Genomic DNA, 18,460 nt, shown 5'->3' on the forward strand with positions numbered 1-18,460 from the left:
AAAATAAAACTGGATAGCAGAGGATGGTTTCCATCCATCGACCTCTGGGTTATGGGCCCAGCACGCTTCCGCTGGGAAACTCTGCAGCCGCCCCTGACAAGAATTAAACTCACAATCCCTGGCATGGGAGGCCAGTTTTTTAGGCATCTGGGGCATGGTGTTATAGCATGACCTATACGAACTTATAGAAACAGTAAAAAAAAGAATCACGTAGGGCACTGAGACATGCCCATGATATTTTGCTTTTTTTGAACGCTGGTTGCAATTAATTTGTAAAAATAAAGATTGTTAGCAGTTTTTATATTTCTGTTTGCTGAAAACAAACTGGATAGAAGAGGATGGTTTCGATCCATAAATCACTGGGTTAACTGCTCAGCATACTTGCACTTCATCACTCCACTTTCAGGCACCCCAAAATAATACTTGAACTCACAATACATGGATTAGGAGGCCAGTTTCTTAGGCCACTGTGGCACTGTGTGATCAGCATGACCTATACGAACTGATAGAAGCAGATTCAAAAAAAGAATCACGAAGGGCAGAGAGACATGCCCATGAAAGTATACTTTTTGTTAATCTCTATTTGCACTTCCTTTCTAAAAATTCAATAGCTTCAACATCTTTGTTACATGAACTCTCTTCTTCTTTCCCAAACTGCCTTCATCCACCCCAGATGGGACTCGAACCCACAATCCCTGGCTTAGAAGGCCAGTGCCTTATCCATTAGGCCACTAGGGTACTTGCCGAAATCTATCTTGATAGCAGAGAGTGGTTTCGATCCATCGACCTCTGGGTTACGGGGCCATCACGCTACCGCTGCACCTCTGTAATCAGTGTGACCTATACAAACTGACAGAAGCAGTCAAACAAAGAATCACAGAGGGCACTGAGACATGCCCATGAAATTATGCTATTTTTTATTCATGGTTGCAATTAATTTCTAAAAATAAAAATGGATTGCAGAGGATGGTTTCATCCATCAACCTCTGGGCCCATCACGTTTCCGCAGCGCCACTCTGCTTCAACCCACGGAGGGCACTGAGACATGCCATTGATATTATGCTTTTTTTTATCCCTGGTTGCAGTTCACTTCTGAAAATAAAAATGGATTGCAGAGGATGGTTTCAATCTATAGGCCTCTGGGTTATGGGCCCAGCACGCTTCTGCTGGGACACTCTGTTTTCAGCCACCCCTGACAAGACTTAAACTCACAATCTCTGGCTTGGGAGGCCAGTTTTTTAGGCATCTGGGGCATGGTGTAATAGCATGACCTATACGAACTGATAGAAACAGTAAAAAAAAGAATCACCAAGGGCAATGAGACAAGCCGAAGATATTATGCTTTTTTTGATCGCTGGTTGCAATTAATTTCTAAAAATAAAAATTGTTAGCTGAGGATGGCTTCAGGTCATCAACCTCTGGGCCCAGCTCGTTTCCACAGCGCCACAACCCACCCCAGAAGGGACTCGAAAGCTCAATCCCTGGCATGGGAGGCCGGTTTTTTAGGCATCTGGGGCATGGTGTAATAGCATGACCTATACGAACTGATAGAAACAGTAAAAAAAAAGAATCACCAAGGGCAATGAGACATGCCGAAGATATTATGCTTTTTTTGATCGCTGGTTGCAATTAATTTCTAAAAATAAAAATTGTTAGCTGAGGATGGCTTCAGTTCATCGACCTCTGGGCCCAGCACGTTTCCACAGCGCCACAACCCACCCCAGAAGGGACTCGAACCCTCAATCCCTGGCTTAGGAGGCCAGTGCCTTATCCATTAGGCCACTGGGGCACTGCGAAGATAGAATGACCTATACGAACTGATAGAAGCAGTAAGGAAAATATATAATGGAAGGCAATGAGAAATGCCCATGAAATTATGCTTTGCCCATGAAATTATGCTTTTTTTCATTTATGGTTGCACTTCATTGCTAAAAATAAAACTGGATAGCAGAGGATGGTTTCCATCCATCGACCTCTGGGTTATGGGCCCAGCACGCTTCCGCTGGGAAACTCTGCAGCCGCCCCTGACAAGAATTAAACTCACAATCCCTGGCATGGGAGGCCAGTTTTTTAGGCATCTGGGGCATGGTGTTATAGCATGACCTATACGAACTTATAGAAACAGTAAAAAAAAGAATCACGTAGGGCACTGAGACATGCCCATGATATTTTGCTTTTTTTGAACGCTGGTTGCAATTAATTTGTAAAAATAAAGATTGTTAGCAGTTTTTATATTTCTGTTTGCTGAAAACAAACTGGATAGAAGAGGATGGTTTCGATCCATAAATCACTGGGTTAACTGCTCAGCATACTTGCACTTCATCACTCCACTTTCAGGCACCCCAAAATAATACTTGAACTCACAATACATGGATTAGGAGGCCAGTTTCTTAGGCCACTGTGGCACTGTGTGATCAGCATGACCTATACGAACTGATAGAAGCAGATTCAAAAAAAGAATCACGAAGGGCAGAGAGACATGCCCATGAAAGTATACTTTTTGTTAATCTCTATTTGCACTTCCTTTCTAAAAATTCAATAGCTTCAACATCTTTGTTACATGAACTCTCTTCTTCTTTCCCAAACTGCCTTCATCCACCCCAGATGGGACTCGAACCCACAATCCCTGGCTTAGAAGGCCAGTGCCTTATCCATTAGGCCACTAGGGTACTTGCCGAAATCTATCTTGATAGCAGAGAGTGGTTTCGATCCATCGACCTCTGGGTTACGGGGCCATCACGCTACCGCTGCACCTCTGTAATCAGTGTGACCTATACAAACTGACAGAAGCAGTCAAACAAAGAATCACAGAGGGCACTGAGACATGCCCATGAAATTATGCTATTTTTTATTCATGGTTGCAATTAATTTCTAAAAATAAAAATGGATTGCAGAGGATGGTTTCATCCATCAACCTCTGGGCCCATCACGTTTCCGCAGCGCCACTCTGCTTCAACCCACGGAGGGCACTGAGACATGCCATTGATATTATGCTTTTTTTTATCCCTGGTTGCAGTTCACTTCTGAAAATAAAAATGGATTGCAGAGGATGGTTTCAATCTATAGGCCTCTGGGTTATGGGCCCAGCACGCTTCTGCTGGGACACTCTGTTTTCAGCCACCCCTGACAAGACTTAAACTCACAATCTCTGGCTTGGGAGGCCAGTTTTTTAGGCATCTGGGGCATGGTGTAATAGCATGACCTATACGAACTGATAGAAACAGTAAAAAAAAGAATCACCAAGGGCAATGAGACATGCCGAAGATATTATGCTTTTTTTGATCGCTGGTTGCAATTAATTTCTAAAAATAAAAATTGTTAGCTGAGGATGGCTTCAGGTCATCAACCTCTGGGCCCAGCTCGTTTCCACAGCGCCACAACCCACCCCAGAAGGGACTCGAAAGCTCAATCCCTGGCATGGGAGGCCGGTTTTTTAGGCATCTGGGGCATGGTGTAATAGCATGACCTATACGAACTGATAGAAACAGTAAAAAAAAAGAATCACCAAGGGCAATGAGACATGCCGAAGATATTATGCTTTTTTTGATCGCTGGTTGCAATTAATTTCTAAAAATAAAAATTGTTAGCTGAGGATGGCTTCAGTTCATCGACCTCTGGGCCCAGCACGTTTCCACAGCGCCACAACCCACCCCAGAAGGGACTCGAACCCTCAATCCCTGGCTTAGGAGGCCAGTGCCTTATCCATTAGGCCACTGGGGCACTGCGAAGATAGAATGACCTATACGAACTGATAGAAGCAGTAAGGAAAATATATAATGGAAGGCAATGAGAAATGCCCATGAAATTATGCTTTGCCCATGAAATTATGCTTTTTTTCATTTATGGTTGCACTTCATTGCTAAAAATAAAACTGGATAGCAGAGGATGGTTTCCATCCATCGACCTCTGGGTTATGGGCCCAGCACGCTTCCGCTGGGAAACTCTGCAGCCGCCCCTGACAAGAATTAAACTCACAATCCCTGGCATGGGAGGCCAGTTTTTTAGGCATCTGGGGCATGGTGTTATAGCATGACCTATACGAACTTATAGAAACAGTAAAAAAAAGAATCACGTAGGGCACTGAGACATGCCCATGATATTTTGCTTTTTTTGAACGCTGGTTGCAATTAATTTGTAAAAATAAAGATTGTTAGCAGTTTTTATATTTCTGTTTGCTGAAAACAAACTGGATAGAAGAGGATGGTTTCGATCCATAAATCACTGGGTTAACTGCTCAGCATACTTGCACTTCATCACTCCACTTTCAGGCACCCCAAAATAATACTTGAACTCACAATACATGGATTAGGAGGCCAGTTTCTTAGGCCACTGTGGCACTGTGTGATCAGCATGACCTATACGAACTGATAGAAGCAGATTCAAAAAAAGAATCACGAAGGGCAGAGAGACATGCCCATGAAAGTATACTTTTTGTTAATCTCTATTTGCACTTCCTTTCTAAAAATTCAATAGCTTCAACATCTTTGTTACATGAACTCTCTTCTTCTTTCCCAAACTGCCTTCATCCACCCCAGATGGGACTCGAACCCACAATCCCTGGCTTAGAAGGCCAGTGCCTTATCCATTAGGCCACTAGGGTACTTGCCAAAATCTATCTTGATAGCAGAGAGTGGTTTCGATCCATCGACCTCTGGGTTACGGGGCCATCACGCTACCGCTGCACCTCTGTAATCAGTGTGACCTATACAAACTGACAGAAGCAGTCAAACAAAGAATCACAGAGGGCACTGAGACATGCCCATGAAATTATGCTATTTTTTATTTATGGTTGCAATTAATTTCTAAAAATAAAAATGGATTGCAGAGGATGGTTTCATCCATCAACCTCTGGGCCCATCACGTTTCCGCAGCGCCACTCTGCTTCAACCCACGGAGGGCACTGAGACATGCCATTGATATTATGCTTTTTTTTATCCCTGGTTGCAGTTCACTTCTGAAAATAAAAATGGATTGCAGAGGATGGTTTCAATCTATAGGCCTCTGGGTTATGGGCCCAGCACGCTTCTGCTGGGACACTCTGTTTTCAGCCACCCCTGACAAGACTTAAACTCACAATCTCTGGCTTGGGAGGCCAGTTTTTTAGGCATCTGGGGCATGGTGTAATAGCATGACCTATACGAACTGATAGAAACAGTAAAAAAAAGAATCACCAAGGGCAATGAGACAAGCCGAAGATATTATGCTTTTTTTGATCGCTGGTTGCAATTAATTTCTAAAAATAAAAATTGTTAGCTGAGGATGGCTTCAGGTCATCAACCTCTGGGCCCAGCTCGTTTCCACAGCGCCACAACCCACCCCAGAAGGGACTCGAAAGCTCAATCCCTGGCATGGGAGGCCGGTTTTTTAGGCATCTGGGGCATGGTGTAATAGCATGACCTATACGAACTGATAGAAACAGTAAAAAAAAAGAATCACCAAGGGCAATGAGACATGCCGAAGATATTATGCTTTTTTTGATCGCTGGTTGCAATTAATTTCTAAAAATAAAAATTGTTAGCTGAGGATGGCTTCAGTTCATCGACCTCTGGGCCCAGCACGTTTCCACAGCGCCACAACCCACCCCAGAAGGGACTCGAACCCTCAATCCCTGGCTTAGGAGGCCAGTGCCTTATCCATTAGGCCACTGGGGCACTGCGAAGATAGAATGACCTATACGAACTGATAGAAGCAGTAAGGAAAATATATAATGGAAGGCAATGAGAAATGCCCATGAAATTATGCTTTGCCCATGAAATTATGCTTTTTTTCATTTATGGTTGCACTTCATTGCTAAAAATAAAACTGGATAGCAGAGGATGGTTTCCATCCATCGACCTCTGGGTTATGGGCCCAGCACGCTTCCGCTGGGAAACTCTGCAGCCGCCCCTGACAAGAATTAAACTCACAATCCCTGGCATGGGAGGCCAGTTTTTTAGGCATCTGGGGCATGGTGTTATAGCATGACCTATACGAACTTATAGAAACAGTAAAAAAAAGAATCACGTAGGGCACTGAGACATGCCCATGATATTTTGCTTTTTTTGAACGCTGGTTGCAATTAATTTGTAAAAATAAAGATTGTTAGCAGTTTTTATATTTCTGTTTGCTGAAAACAAACTGGATAGAAGAGGATGGTTTCGATCCATAAATCACTGGGTTAACTGCTCAGCATACTTGCACTTCATCACTCCACTTTCAGGCACCCCAAAATAATACTTGAACTCACAATACATGGATTAGGAGGCCAGTTTCTTAGGCCACTGTGGCACTGTGTGATCAGCATGACCTATACGAACTGATAGAAGCAGATTCAAAAAAAGAATCACGAAGGGCAGAGAGACATGCCCATGAAAGTATACTTTTTGTTAATCTCTATTTGCACTTCCTTTCTAAAAATTCAATAGCTTCAACATCTTTGTTACATGAACTCTCTTCTTCTTTCCCAAACTGCCTTCATCCACCCCAGATGGGACTCGAACCCACAATCCCTGGCTTAGAAGGCCAGTGCCTTATCCATTAGGCCACTAGGGTACTTGCCAAAATCTATCTTGATAGCAGAGAGTGGTTTCGATCCATCGACCTCTGGGTTACGGGGCCATCACGCTACCGCTGCACCTCTGTAATCAGTGTGACCTATACAAACTGACAGAAGCAGTCAAACAAAGAATCACAGAGGGCACTGAGACATGCCCATGAAATTATGCTATTTTTTATTTATGGTTGCAATTAATTTCTAAAAATAAAAATGGATTGCAGAGGATGGTTTCATCCATCAACCTCTGGGCCCATCACGTTTCCGCAGCGCCACTCTGCTTCAACCCACGGAGGGCACTGAGACATGCCATTGATATTATGCTTTTTTTTATCCCTGGTTGCAGTTCACTTCTGAAAATAAAAATGGATTGCAGAGGATGGTTTCAATCTATAGGCCTCTGGGTTATGGGCCCAGCACGCTTCTGCTGGGACACTCTGTTTTCAGCCACCCCTGACAAGACTTAAACTCACAATCTCTGGCTTGGGAGGCCAGTTTTTTAGGCATCTGGGGCATGGTGTAATAGCATGACCTATACGAACTGATAGAAACAGTAAAAAAAAGAATCACCAAGGGCAATGAGACATGCCGAAGATATTATGCTTTTTTTGATCGCTGGTTGCAATTAATTTCTAAAAATAAAAATTGTTAGCTGAGGATGGCTTCAGGTCATCAACCTCTGGGCCCAGCTCGTTTCCACAGCGCCACAACCCACCCCAGAAGGGACTCGAAAGCTCAATCCCTGGCATGGGAGGCCGGTTTTTTAGGCATCTGGGGCATGGTGTAATAGCATGACCTATACGAACTGATAGAAACAGTAAAAAAAAAGAATCACCAAGGGCAATGAGACATGCCGAAGATATTATGCTTTTTTTGATCGCTGGTTGCAATTAATTTCTAAAAATAAAAATTGTTAGCTGAGGATGGCTTCAGTTCATCGACCTCTGGGCCCAGCACGTTTCCACAGCGCCACAACCCACCCCAGAAGGGACTCGAACCCTCAATCCCTGGCTTAGGAGGCCAGTGCCTTATCCATTAGGCCACTGGGGCACTGCGAAGATAGAATGACCTATACGAACTGATAGAAGCAGTAAGGAAAATATATAATGGAAGGCAATGAGAAATGCCCATGAAATTATGCTTTGCCCATGAAATTATGCTTTTTTTCATTTATGGTTGCACTTCATTGCTAAAAATAAAACTGGATAGCAGAGGATGGTTTCCATCCATCGACCTCTGGGTTATGGGCCCAGCACGCTTCCGCTGGGAAACTCTGCAGCCGCCCCTGACAAGAATTAAACTCACAATCCCTGGCATGGGAGGCCAGTTTTTTAGGCATCTGGGGCATGGTGTTATAGCATGACCTATACGAACTTATAGAAACAGTAAAAAAAAGAATCACGTAGGGCACTGAGACATGCCCATGATATTTTGCTTTTTTTGAACGCTGGTTGCAATTAATTTGTAAAAATAAAGATTGTTAGCAGTTTTTATATTTCTGTTTGCTGAAAACAAACTGGATAGAAGAGGATGGTTTCGATCCATAAATCACTGGGTTAACTGCTCAGCATACTTGCACTTCATCACTCCACTTTCAGGCACCCCAAAATAATACTTGAACTCACAATACATGGATTAGGAGGCCAGTTTCTTAGGCCACTGTGGCACTGTGTGATCAGCATGACCTATACGAACTGATAGAAGCAGATTCAAAAAAAGAATCACGAAGGGCAGAGAGACATGCCCATGAAAGTATACTTTTTGTTAATCTCTATTTGCACTTCCTTTCTAAAAATTCAATAGCTTCAACATCTTTGTTACATGAACTCTCTTCTTCTTTCCCAAACTGCCTTCATCCACCCCAGATGGGACTCGAACCCACAATCCCTGGCTTAGAAGGCCAGTGCCTTATCCATTAGGCCACTAGGGTACTTGCCAAAATCTATCTTGATAGCAGAGAGTGGTTTCGATCCATCGACCTCTGGGTTACGGGGCCATCACGCTACCGCTGCACCTCTGTAATCAGTGTGACCTATACAAACTGACAGAAGCAGTCAAACAAAGAATCACAGAGGGCACTGAGACATGCCCATGAAATTATGCTATTTTTTATTTATGGTTGCAATTAATTTCTAAAAATAAAAATGGATTGCAGAGGATGGTTTCATCCATCAACCTCTGGGCCCATCACGTTTCCGCAGCGCCACTCTGCTTCAACCCACGGAGGGCACTGAGACATGCCATTGATATTATGCTTTTTTTTATCCCTGGTTGCAGTTCACTTCTGAAAATAAAAATGGATTGCAGAGGATGGTTTCAATCTATAGGCCTCTGGGTTATGGGCCCAGCACGCTTCCGCTGGGACACTCTGTTTTCAGCCACCCCTGACAAGACTTAAACTCACAATCTCTGGCTTGGGAGGCCAGTTTTTTAGGCATCTGGGGCATGGTGTAATAGCATGACCTATACGAACTGATAGAAACAGTAAAAAAAAGAATCACCAAGGGCAATGAGACATGCCGAAGATATTATGCTTTTTTTGATCGCTGGTTGCAATTAATTTCTAAAAATAAAAATTGTTAGCTGAGGATGGCTTCAGGTCATCAACCTCTGGGCCCAGCTCGTTTCCACAGCGCCACAACCCACCCCAGAAGGGACTCGAAAGCTCAATCCCTGGCATGGGAGGCCGGTTTTTTAGGCATCTGGGGCATGGTGTTATAGCATGACCTATACGAACTGATAGAAACAGTAAAAAAAAAGAATCACCAAGGGCAATGAGACATGCCGAAGATATTATGCTTTTTTTGATCGCTGGTTGCAATTAATTTCTAAAAATAAAAATTGTTAGCTGAGGATGGCTTCAGTTCATCGACCTCTGGGCCCAGCACGTTTCCACAGCGCCACAACCCACCCCAGAAGGGACTCGAACCCTCAATCCCTGGCTTAGGAGGCCAGTGCCTTATCCATTAGGCCACTGGGGCACTGCGAAGATAGAATGACCTATACGAACTGATAGAAGCAGTAAGGAAAATATATAATGGAAGGCAATGAGAAATGCCCATGAAATTATGCTTTGCCCATGAAATTATGCTTTTTTTCATTTATGGTTGCACTTCATTGCTAAAAATAAAACTGGATAGCAGAGGATGGTTTCCATCCATCGACCTCTGGGTTATGGGCCCAGCACGCTTCCGCTGGGAAACTCTGCAGCCGCCCCTGACAAGAATTAAACTCACAATCCCTGGCATGGGAGGCCAGTTTTTTAGGCATCTGGGGCATGGTGTTATAGCATGACCTATACGAACTTATAGAAACAGTAAAAAAAAGAATCACGTAGGGCACTGAGACATGCCCATGATATTTTGCTTTTTTTGAACGCTGGTTGCAATTAATTTGTAAAAAGAAAGATTGTTAGCAGTTTTTATATTTCTGTTTGCTGAAAACAAACTGGATAGAAGAGGATGGTTTCGATCCATAAATCACTGGGTTAACTGCTCAGCATACTTGCACTTCATCACTCCACTTTCAGGCACCCCAAAATAATACTTGAACTCACAATACATGGATTAGGAGGCCAGTTTCTTAGGCCACTGTGGCACTGTGTGATCAGCATGACCTATACGAACTGATAGAAGCAGATTCAAAAAAAGAATCACGAAGGGCAGAGAGACATGCCCATGAAAGTATACTTTTTGTTAATCCCTATTTGCACTTCCTTTCTAAAAATTCAATAGCTTCAACATCTTTGTTACATGAACTCTCTTCTTCTTTCCCAAACTGCCTTCATCCACCCCAGATGGGACTCGAACCCACAATCCCTGGCTTAGAAGGCCAGTGCCTTATCCATTAGGCCACTAGGGTACTTGCCGAAATCTATCTTGATAGCAGAGAGTGGTTTCGATCCATCGACCTCTGGGTTACGGGGCCATCACGCTACCGCTGCACCTCTGTAATCAGTGTGACCTATACAAACTGACAGAAGCAGTCAAACAAAGAATCACAGAGGGCACTGAGACATGCCCATGAAATTATGCTATTTTTTATTTATGGTTGCAATTAATTTCTAAAAATAAAAATGGATTGCAGAGGATGGTTTCATCCATCAACCTCTGGGCCCATCACGTTTCCGCAGCGCCACTCTGCTTCAACCCACGGAGGGCACTGAGACATGCCATTGATATTATGCTTTTTTTTATCCCTGGTTGCAGTTCACTTCTGAAAATAAAAATGGATTGCAGAGGATGGTTTCAATCTATAGGCCTCTGGGTTATGGGCCCAGCACGCTTCTGCTGGGACACTCTGTTTTCAGCCACCCCTGACAAGACTTAAACTCACAATCTCTGGCTTGGGAGGCCAGTTTTTTAGGCATCTGGGGCATGGTGTAATAGCATGACCTATACGAACTGATAGAAACAGTAAAAAAAAGAATCACCAAGGGCAATGAGACATGCCGAAGATATTATGCTTTTTTTGATCGCTGGTTGCAATTAATTTCTAAAAATAAAAATTGTTAGCTGAGGATGGCTTCAGGTCATCAACCTCTGGGCCCAGCTCGTTTCCACAGCGCCACAACCCACCCCAGAAGGGACTCGAACCCTCAATCCCTGGCTTAGGAGGCCAGTGCCTTATCCATTAGGCCACTGGGGCACTGCGAAGATAGAATGACCTATACGAACTGATAGAAGCAGTAAGGAAAATATATAATGGAAGGCAATGAGAAATGCCCATGAAATTATGCTTTGCCCATGAAATTATGCTTTTTTTGATTTATGGTTGCACTTCATTGCTAAAAATAAAACTGGATAGCAGAGGATGGTTTCCATCCATCGACCTCTGGGTTATGGGCCCAGCACGCTTCCGCTGGGAAACTCTGCAGCCGCCCCTGACAAGAATTAAACTCACAATCCCTGGCATGGGAGGCCAGTTTTTTAGGCATCTGGGGCATGGTGTTATAGCATGACCTATACGAACTTATAGAAACAGTAAAAAAAAGAATCACGTAGGGCACTGAGACATGCCCATGATATTTTGCTTTTTTTGAACGCTGGTTGCAATTAATTTGTAAAAATAAAGATTGTTAGCAGTTTTTATATTTCTGTTTGCTGAAAACAAACTGGATAGAAGAGGATGGTTTCGATCCATAAATCACTGGGTTAACTGCTCAGCATACTTGCACTTCATCACTCCACTTTCAGGCACCCCAAAATAATACTTGAACTCACAATACATGGATTAGGAGGCCAGTTTCTTAGGCCACTGTGGCACTGTGTGATCAGCATGACCTATACGAACTGATAGAAGCAGATTCAAAAAAAGAATCACGAAGGGCAGAGAGACATGCCCATGAAAGTATACTTTTTGTTAATCCCTATTTGCACTTCATTTCTAAAAATTCAATAGCTTCAACATCTTTGTTACATGAACTCTCTTCTTCTTTCCCAAACTGCCTTCATCCACCCCAGATGGGACTCGAACCCACAATCCCTGGCTTAGAAGGCCAGTGCCTTATCCATTAGGCCACTAGGGTACTTGCCAAAATCTATCTTGATAGCAGAGAGTGGTTTCGATCCATCGACCTCTGGGTTACGGGGCCATCACGCTACCGCTGCACCTCTGTAATCAGTGTGACCTATACAAACTGACAGAAGCAGTCAAACAAAGAATCACAGAGGGCACTGAGACATGCCCATGAAATTATGCTATTTTTTATTTATGGTTGCAATTAATTTCTAAAAATAAAAATGGATTGCAGAGGATGGTTTCATCCATCAACCTCTGGGCCCATCACGTTTCCGCAGCGCCACTCTGCTTCAACCCACGGAGGGCACTGAGACATGCCATTGATATTATGCTTTTTTTTATCCCTGGTTGCAGTTCACTTCTGAAAATAAAAATGGATTGCAGAGGATGGTTTCAATCTATAGGCCTCTGGGTTATGGGCCCAGCACGCTTCCGCTGGGACACTCTGTTTTCAGCCACCCCTGACAAGACTTAAACTCACAATCTCTGGCTTGGGAGGCCAGTTTTTTAGGCATCTGGGGCATGGTGTAATAGCATGACCTATACGAACTGATAGAAACAGTAAAAAAAAAGAATCACCAAGGGCAATGAGACATGCCGAAGATATTATGCTTTTTTTGATCGCTGGTTGCAATTAATTTCTAAAAATAAAAATTGTTAGCTGAGGATGGCTTCAGTTCATCGACCTCTGGGCCCAGCACGTTTCCACAGCGCCACAACCCACCCCAGAAGGGACTCGAACCCTCAATCCCTGGCTTAGGAGGCCAGTGCCTTATCCATTAGGCCACTGGGGCACTGCGAAGATAGAATGACCTATACGAACTGATAGAAGCAGTAAGGAAAATATATAATGGAAGGCAATGAGAAATGCCCATGAAATTATGCTTTGCCCATGAAATTATGCTTTTTTTCATTTATGGTTGCACTTCATTGCTAAAAATAAAACTGGATAGCAGAGGATGGTTTCCATCCATCGACCTCTGGGTTATGGGCCCAGCACGCTTCCGCTGGGAAACTCTGCAGCCGCCCCTGACAAGAATTAAACTCACAATCCCTGGCATGGGAGGCCAGTTTTTTAGGCATCTGGGGCATGGTGTTATAGCATGACCTATACGAACTTATAGAAACAGTAAAAAAAAGAATCACGTAGGGCACTGAGACATGCCCATGATATTTTGCTTTTTTTGAACGCTGGTTGCAATTAATTTGTAAAAATAAAGATTGTTAGCAGTTTTTATATTTCTGTTTGCTGAAAACAAACTGGATAGAAGAGGATGGTTTCGATCCATAAATCACTGGGTTAACTGCTCAGCATACTTGCACTTCATCACTCCACTTTCAGGCACCCCAAAATAATACTTGAACTCACAATACATGGATTAGGAGGCCAGTTTCTTAGGCCACTGTGGCACTGTGTGATCAGCATGACCTATACGAACTGATAGAAGCAGATTCAAAAAAAGAATCACGAAGGGCAGAGAGACATGCCCATGAAAGTATACTTTTTGTTAATCTCTATTTGCACTTCCTTTCTAAAAATTCAATAGCTTCAACATCTTTGTTACATGAACTCTCTTCTTCTTTCCCAAACTGCCTTCATCCACCCCAGATGGGACTCGAACCCACAATCCCTGGCTTAGAAGGCCAGTGCCTTATCCATTAGGCCACTAGGGTACTTGCCGAAATCTATCTTGATAGCAGAGAGTGGTTTCGATCCATCGACCTCTGGGTTACGGGGCCATCACGCTACCGCTGCACCTCTGTAATCAGTGTGACCTATACAAACTGACAGAAGCAGTCAAACAAAGAATCACAGAGGGCACTGAGACATGCCCATGAAATTATGCTATTTTTTATTCATGGTTGCAATTAATTTCTAAAAATAAAAATGGATTGCAGAGGATGGTTTCATCCATCAACCTCTGGGCCCATCACGTTTCCGCAGCGCCACTCTGCTTCAACCCACGGAGGGCACTGAGACATGCCATTGATATTATGCTTTTTTTTATCCCTGGTTGCAGTTCACTTCTGAAAATAAAAATGGATTGCAGAGGATGGTTTCAATCTATAGGCCTCTGGGTTATGGGCCCAGCACGCTTCCGCTGGGACACTCTGTTTTCAGCCACCCCTGACAAGACTTAAACTCACAATCTCTGGCTTGGGAGGCCAGTTTTTTAGGCATCTGGGGCATGGTGTAATAGCATGACCTATACGAACTGATAGAAACAGTAAAAAAAAGAATCACCAAGGGCAATGAGACATGCCGAAGATATTATGCTTTTTTTGATCGCTGGTTGCAATTAATTTCTAAAAATAAAAATTGTTAGCTGAGGATGGCTTCAGGTCATCAACCTCTGGGCCCAGCTCGTTTCCACAGCGCCACAACCCACCCCAGAAGGGACTCGAAAGCTCAATCCCTGGCATGGGAGGCCGGTTTTTTAGGCATCTGGGGCATGGTGTTATAGCATGACCTATACGAACTGATAGAAACAGTAAAAAAAAAGAATCACATAGGGCACTGAGACATGCCGAAGATATTATGCTTTTTTTGATCGCTGGTTGCAATTAATTTCTAAAAATAAAAATTATTAGCTGAGGATGGCTTCAGTTCATCGACCTCTGGGCCCAGCACGTTTCCACAGCGCCACAACCCACCCCAGAAGGGACTCGAAACCTTAATCCCTGGCTTAGAAGGCCAGTGCCTTTTCCTTTAGGCCACTTGGGGAACTGCGAAGATAGAATGACCTATACGAACTGATAGAAGCAGTAAGGAAAATATATAATGGAAGGCAATGAGAAATGCCCATGAAATTATGCTTTGCCCATGAAATTATGCTTTTTTTCATTTATGGTTGCACTTCATTGCTAAAAATAAAACTGGATAGCAGAGGATGGTTTCCATCCATCGACCTCTGGGTTATGGGCCCAGCACGCTTCCGCTGGGAAACTCTGCAGCCGCCCCTGACAAGAATTAAACTCACAATCCCTGGCATGGGAGGCCAGTTTTTTAGGCATCTGGGGCATGGTGTTATTGCATGACCTATACGAACTTATAGAAACAGTAAAAAAAAGAATCACGTAGGGCACTGAGACATGCCCATGATATTTTGCTTTTTTTGAACGCTGGTTGCAATTAATTTGTAAAAATAAAGATTGTTAGCAGTTTTTATATTTCTGTTTGCTGAAAACAAACTGGATAGAAGAGGATGGTTTCGATCCATAAATCACTGGGTTAACTGCTCAGCATACTTGCACTTCATCACTCCACTTTCAGGCACCCCAAAATAATACTTGAACTCACAATACATGGATTAGGAGGCCAGTTTCTTAGGCCACTGTGGCACTGTGTGATCAGCATGACCTATACGAACTGATAGAAGCAGATTCAAAAAAAGAATCACGAAGGGCAGAGAGACATGCCCATGAAAGTATACTTTTTGTTAATCTCTATTTGCACTTCCTTTCTAAAAATTCAATAGCTTCAACATCTTTGTTACATGAACTCTCTTCTTCTTTCCCAAACTGCCTTCATCCACCCCAGATGGGACTCGAACCCACAATCCCTGGCTTAGAAGGCCAGTGCCTTATCCATTAGGCCACTAGGGTACTTGCCAAAAGCTATCTTGATAGCAGAGAGTGGTTTCGATCCATCGACCTCTGGGTTACGGGGCCATCACGCTACCGCTGCACCTCTGTAATCAGTGTGACCTATACAAACTGACAGAAGCAGTCAAACAAAGAATCACAGAGGGCACTGAGACATGCCCATGAAATTATGCTATTTTTTATTTATGGTTGCAATTAATTTCTAAAAATAAAAATGGATTGCAGAGGATGGTTTCATCCATCAACCTCTGGGCCCATCACGTTTCCGCAGCGCCACTCTGCTTCAACCCACGGAGGGCACTGAGACATGCCATTTATATTATGCTTTTTTTTATCCCTGGTTTCAGTTCACTTCTGAAAATAAAAATGGATTGCAGAGGATGGTTTCAATCTATAGGCCTCTGGGTTATGGGCCCAGCACGCTTCCGCTGGGACACTCTGTTTTCAGCCACCCCTGACAAGAATTAAACTCACAATCCCTGGCATGGGAGGCCAGTTTTTTAGGCATCTGGGGCATGGTGTTATAGCATGACCTATACGAACTGATAGAAACAGTAAAAAAAAAGAATCACCAAGGACAATGAGACATGCCGAAGATATTATGCTTTTTTTGATCGCTGGTTGCAATTAATTTCTAAAAATAAAAATTGTTAGCTGAGGATGGCGTCAGTTCATCGACCTCTGGGCACAGCACGTTTCCACAGCGCCACAACCCACCCCAGAAGGGACTCGAACCCTCAATCCCTGGCTTAGGAGGCCAGTGCCTTATCCATTAGGCCACTGGGGCACTGCGAAGATAGAATGACCTATACGAACTGATAGAAGCAGTAAGGAAAATATATAATGGAAGGCAATGAGAAATGCCCATGAAATTATGCTTTGCCCATGAAATTATGCTTTTTTTGATTTATGGTTGCACTTCATTGCTAAAAATAAAACTGGATAGCAGAGGATGGTTTCCATCCATCGACCTCTGGGTTATGGGCCCAGCACGCTTCCGCTGGGAAACTCTGCAGCCGCCCCTGACAAGAATTAAACTCACAATCCCTGGCATGGGAGGCCAGTTTTTTAGGCATCTGGGGCATGGTGTTATAGCATGACCTATACGAACTTATAGAAACAGTAAAAAAAAGAATCACGTAGGGCACTGAGACATGCCCATGATATTTTGCTTTTTTTGAAGGCTGGTTGCAATTAATATGTAAAAATAAAGATTGTTAGCAGTTTTTATATTTCTGTTTGCTGAAAACAAACTGGATAGAAGAGGATGGTTTTGATCCATAAATCACTGGGTTAACGGCTCAGCATCCTTGCACTTCATCACTCCACTTTCAGGCACCCCAAAATAATACTTGAACTCACAATACATGGATTAGGAGGCCAGTTTCTTAGGCCACTGTGGCACTGTGTGATCAGCATGACCTATACGAACTGATAGAAGCAGATTCAAAAAAAGAATCACGAAGGGCAGAGAGACATGCCCATGAAAGTATACTTTTTGTTAATCTCTATTTGCACTTCCTTTCTAAAAATTCAATAGCTTCAACATCTTTGTTACATGAACTCTCTTCTTCTTTCCCAAACTGCCTTCATCCACCCCAGATGGGACTCGAACCCACAATCCCTGGCTTAGAAGGCCAGTGCCTTATCCATTAGGCCACTAGGGTACTTGCCGAAAGCTATCTTGATAGCAGAGAGTGGTTTCGAGCCATCGACCTCTGGGTTACGGGGCCATCACGCTACCGCTGCACCTCTGTAATCAGTGTGACCTGTACAAACTGACAGAAGCAGTCAAACAAAGAATCACAGAGGGCACTGAGACATGCCCATGAAATTATGCTATTTTTTATTTATGGTTGCAATTAATTTCTAAAAATAAAAATGGATTGCAGAGGATGGTTTCATCCATCAACCTCTGGGCCCATCACGTTTCCGCAGCGCCACTCTGCTTCAACCCACGGAGGGCACTGAGACATGCCATTTATATTATGCTTTTTTTCATTTATGGTTGCACTTCATTGCTAAAAATAAAACTGGATAGCAGAGGATGGTTTCCATCCATCAACCTCTGGGTTATGGGCCCAGCACGCTTCCGCTGGGACACTCTGTTTTCAGCCACCCCTGACAAGACTTAAACTCACAATCTCTGGCATGGGAGGCCAGTTTTTTAGGCATCTGGGGCATGGTGTAATAGCATGACCTATACGAACTGATAGAAACAGTAAAAAAAAAGAATCACCAAGGGCAATGAGACATGCCCATGATATTTTGCTTTTTTTGAAGGCTGGTTGCAATTAATATGTAAAAATAAAGATTGTTAGCAGTTTTTATATTTCTGTTTGCTGAAAACAAACTGGATAGAAGAGGATGGTTTTGATCCATAAATCACTGGGTTAACGGCTCAGCATCCTTGCACTTCATCACTCCACTTTCAGGCACCCCAAAATAATACTTGAACTCACAATACATGGATTAGGAGGCCAGTTTCTTAGGCCACTGTGGCACTGTGTGATCAGCATGACCTATACGAACTGATAGAAGCAGATTCAAAAAAAGAATCACGAAGGGCAGAGAGACATGCCCATGAAAGTATACTTTTTGTTAATCTCTATTTGCACTTCCTTTCTAAAAATTCAATAGCTTCAACATCTTTGTTACATGAACTCTCTTCTTCTTTCCCAAACTGCCTTCATTCACCCCAGATGGGACTCGAACCCACAATCCCTGGCTTAGAAGGCCAGTGCCTTATCCATTAGGCCACTAGGGTACTTGCCGAAAGCTATCTAGATAGCAGAGAGTGGT

General features: G+C 43.3%; 19 non-coding genes across 19 annotated transcripts; all 19 read right to left on the minus strand.

The window, feature by feature from the left end:
• Positions 1-665: 665 nt before the first annotated feature.
• trnar-ucu (transfer RNA arginine (anticodon UCU)) lies at positions 666-738 on the minus strand. The gene has a single exon. It is a non-coding gene; the product is annotated as a tRNA-Arg (tRNA).
• Positions 739-1,716: 978 nt separating this feature from the next.
• Positions 1,717-1,789, minus strand: trnar-ccu (transfer RNA arginine (anticodon CCU)). The gene has a single exon. It is a non-coding gene; the product is annotated as a tRNA-Arg (tRNA).
• Positions 1,790-2,596: 807 nt separating this feature from the next.
• trnar-ucu (transfer RNA arginine (anticodon UCU)) lies at positions 2,597-2,669 on the minus strand. Its single transcript has one exon. It is a non-coding gene; the product is annotated as a tRNA-Arg (tRNA).
• A 978-nt stretch (positions 2,670-3,647) lies between these two features.
• Positions 3,648-3,720, minus strand: trnar-ccu (transfer RNA arginine (anticodon CCU)). Its single transcript has one exon. It is a non-coding gene; the product is annotated as a tRNA-Arg (tRNA).
• An 807-nt stretch (positions 3,721-4,527) lies between these two features.
• Positions 4,528-4,600, minus strand: trnar-ucu (transfer RNA arginine (anticodon UCU)). Its single transcript has one exon. It is a non-coding gene; the product is annotated as a tRNA-Arg (tRNA).
• Positions 4,601-5,578: 978 nt separating this feature from the next.
• trnar-ccu (transfer RNA arginine (anticodon CCU)) lies at positions 5,579-5,651 on the minus strand. The gene has a single exon. It is a non-coding gene; the product is annotated as a tRNA-Arg (tRNA).
• Positions 5,652-6,458: 807 nt separating this feature from the next.
• Positions 6,459-6,531, minus strand: trnar-ucu (transfer RNA arginine (anticodon UCU)). Its single transcript has one exon. It is a non-coding gene; the product is annotated as a tRNA-Arg (tRNA).
• Positions 6,532-7,509: 978 nt separating this feature from the next.
• trnar-ccu (transfer RNA arginine (anticodon CCU)) lies at positions 7,510-7,582 on the minus strand. The gene has a single exon. It is a non-coding gene; the product is annotated as a tRNA-Arg (tRNA).
• An 807-nt stretch (positions 7,583-8,389) lies between these two features.
• On the minus strand, positions 8,390-8,462 carry trnar-ucu (transfer RNA arginine (anticodon UCU)). The gene has a single exon. It is a non-coding gene; the product is annotated as a tRNA-Arg (tRNA).
• A 978-nt stretch (positions 8,463-9,440) lies between these two features.
• trnar-ccu (transfer RNA arginine (anticodon CCU)) lies at positions 9,441-9,513 on the minus strand. Its single transcript has one exon. It is a non-coding gene; the product is annotated as a tRNA-Arg (tRNA).
• Positions 9,514-10,320: 807 nt separating this feature from the next.
• On the minus strand, positions 10,321-10,393 carry trnar-ucu (transfer RNA arginine (anticodon UCU)). Its single transcript has one exon. It is a non-coding gene; the product is annotated as a tRNA-Arg (tRNA).
• A 713-nt stretch (positions 10,394-11,106) lies between these two features.
• On the minus strand, positions 11,107-11,179 carry trnar-ccu (transfer RNA arginine (anticodon CCU)). Its single transcript has one exon. It is a non-coding gene; the product is annotated as a tRNA-Arg (tRNA).
• An 807-nt stretch (positions 11,180-11,986) lies between these two features.
• On the minus strand, positions 11,987-12,059 carry trnar-ucu (transfer RNA arginine (anticodon UCU)). Its single transcript has one exon. It is a non-coding gene; the product is annotated as a tRNA-Arg (tRNA).
• A 714-nt stretch (positions 12,060-12,773) lies between these two features.
• trnar-ccu (transfer RNA arginine (anticodon CCU)) lies at positions 12,774-12,846 on the minus strand. The gene has a single exon. It is a non-coding gene; the product is annotated as a tRNA-Arg (tRNA).
• Positions 12,847-13,653: 807 nt separating this feature from the next.
• Positions 13,654-13,726, minus strand: trnar-ucu (transfer RNA arginine (anticodon UCU)). Its single transcript has one exon. It is a non-coding gene; the product is annotated as a tRNA-Arg (tRNA).
• A 1,859-nt stretch (positions 13,727-15,585) lies between these two features.
• Positions 15,586-15,658, minus strand: trnar-ucu (transfer RNA arginine (anticodon UCU)). Its single transcript has one exon. It is a non-coding gene; the product is annotated as a tRNA-Arg (tRNA).
• Positions 15,659-16,372: 714 nt separating this feature from the next.
• On the minus strand, positions 16,373-16,445 carry trnar-ccu (transfer RNA arginine (anticodon CCU)). Its single transcript has one exon. It is a non-coding gene; the product is annotated as a tRNA-Arg (tRNA).
• Positions 16,446-17,252: 807 nt separating this feature from the next.
• trnar-ucu (transfer RNA arginine (anticodon UCU)) lies at positions 17,253-17,325 on the minus strand. Its single transcript has one exon. It is a non-coding gene; the product is annotated as a tRNA-Arg (tRNA).
• A 1,027-nt stretch (positions 17,326-18,352) lies between these two features.
• On the minus strand, positions 18,353-18,425 carry trnar-ucu (transfer RNA arginine (anticodon UCU)). The gene has a single exon. It is a non-coding gene; the product is annotated as a tRNA-Arg (tRNA).
• Positions 18,426-18,460: the final 35 nt, after the last annotated feature.

This window comes from Salmo salar, chromosome 07, assembly GCF_965601325.2.
Source record: "Salmo salar chromosome 07, fSalSal1, whole genome shotgun sequence".
Lineage (NCBI taxonomy): Eukaryota > Metazoa > Chordata > Actinopteri > Salmoniformes > Salmonidae > Salmo > Salmo salar.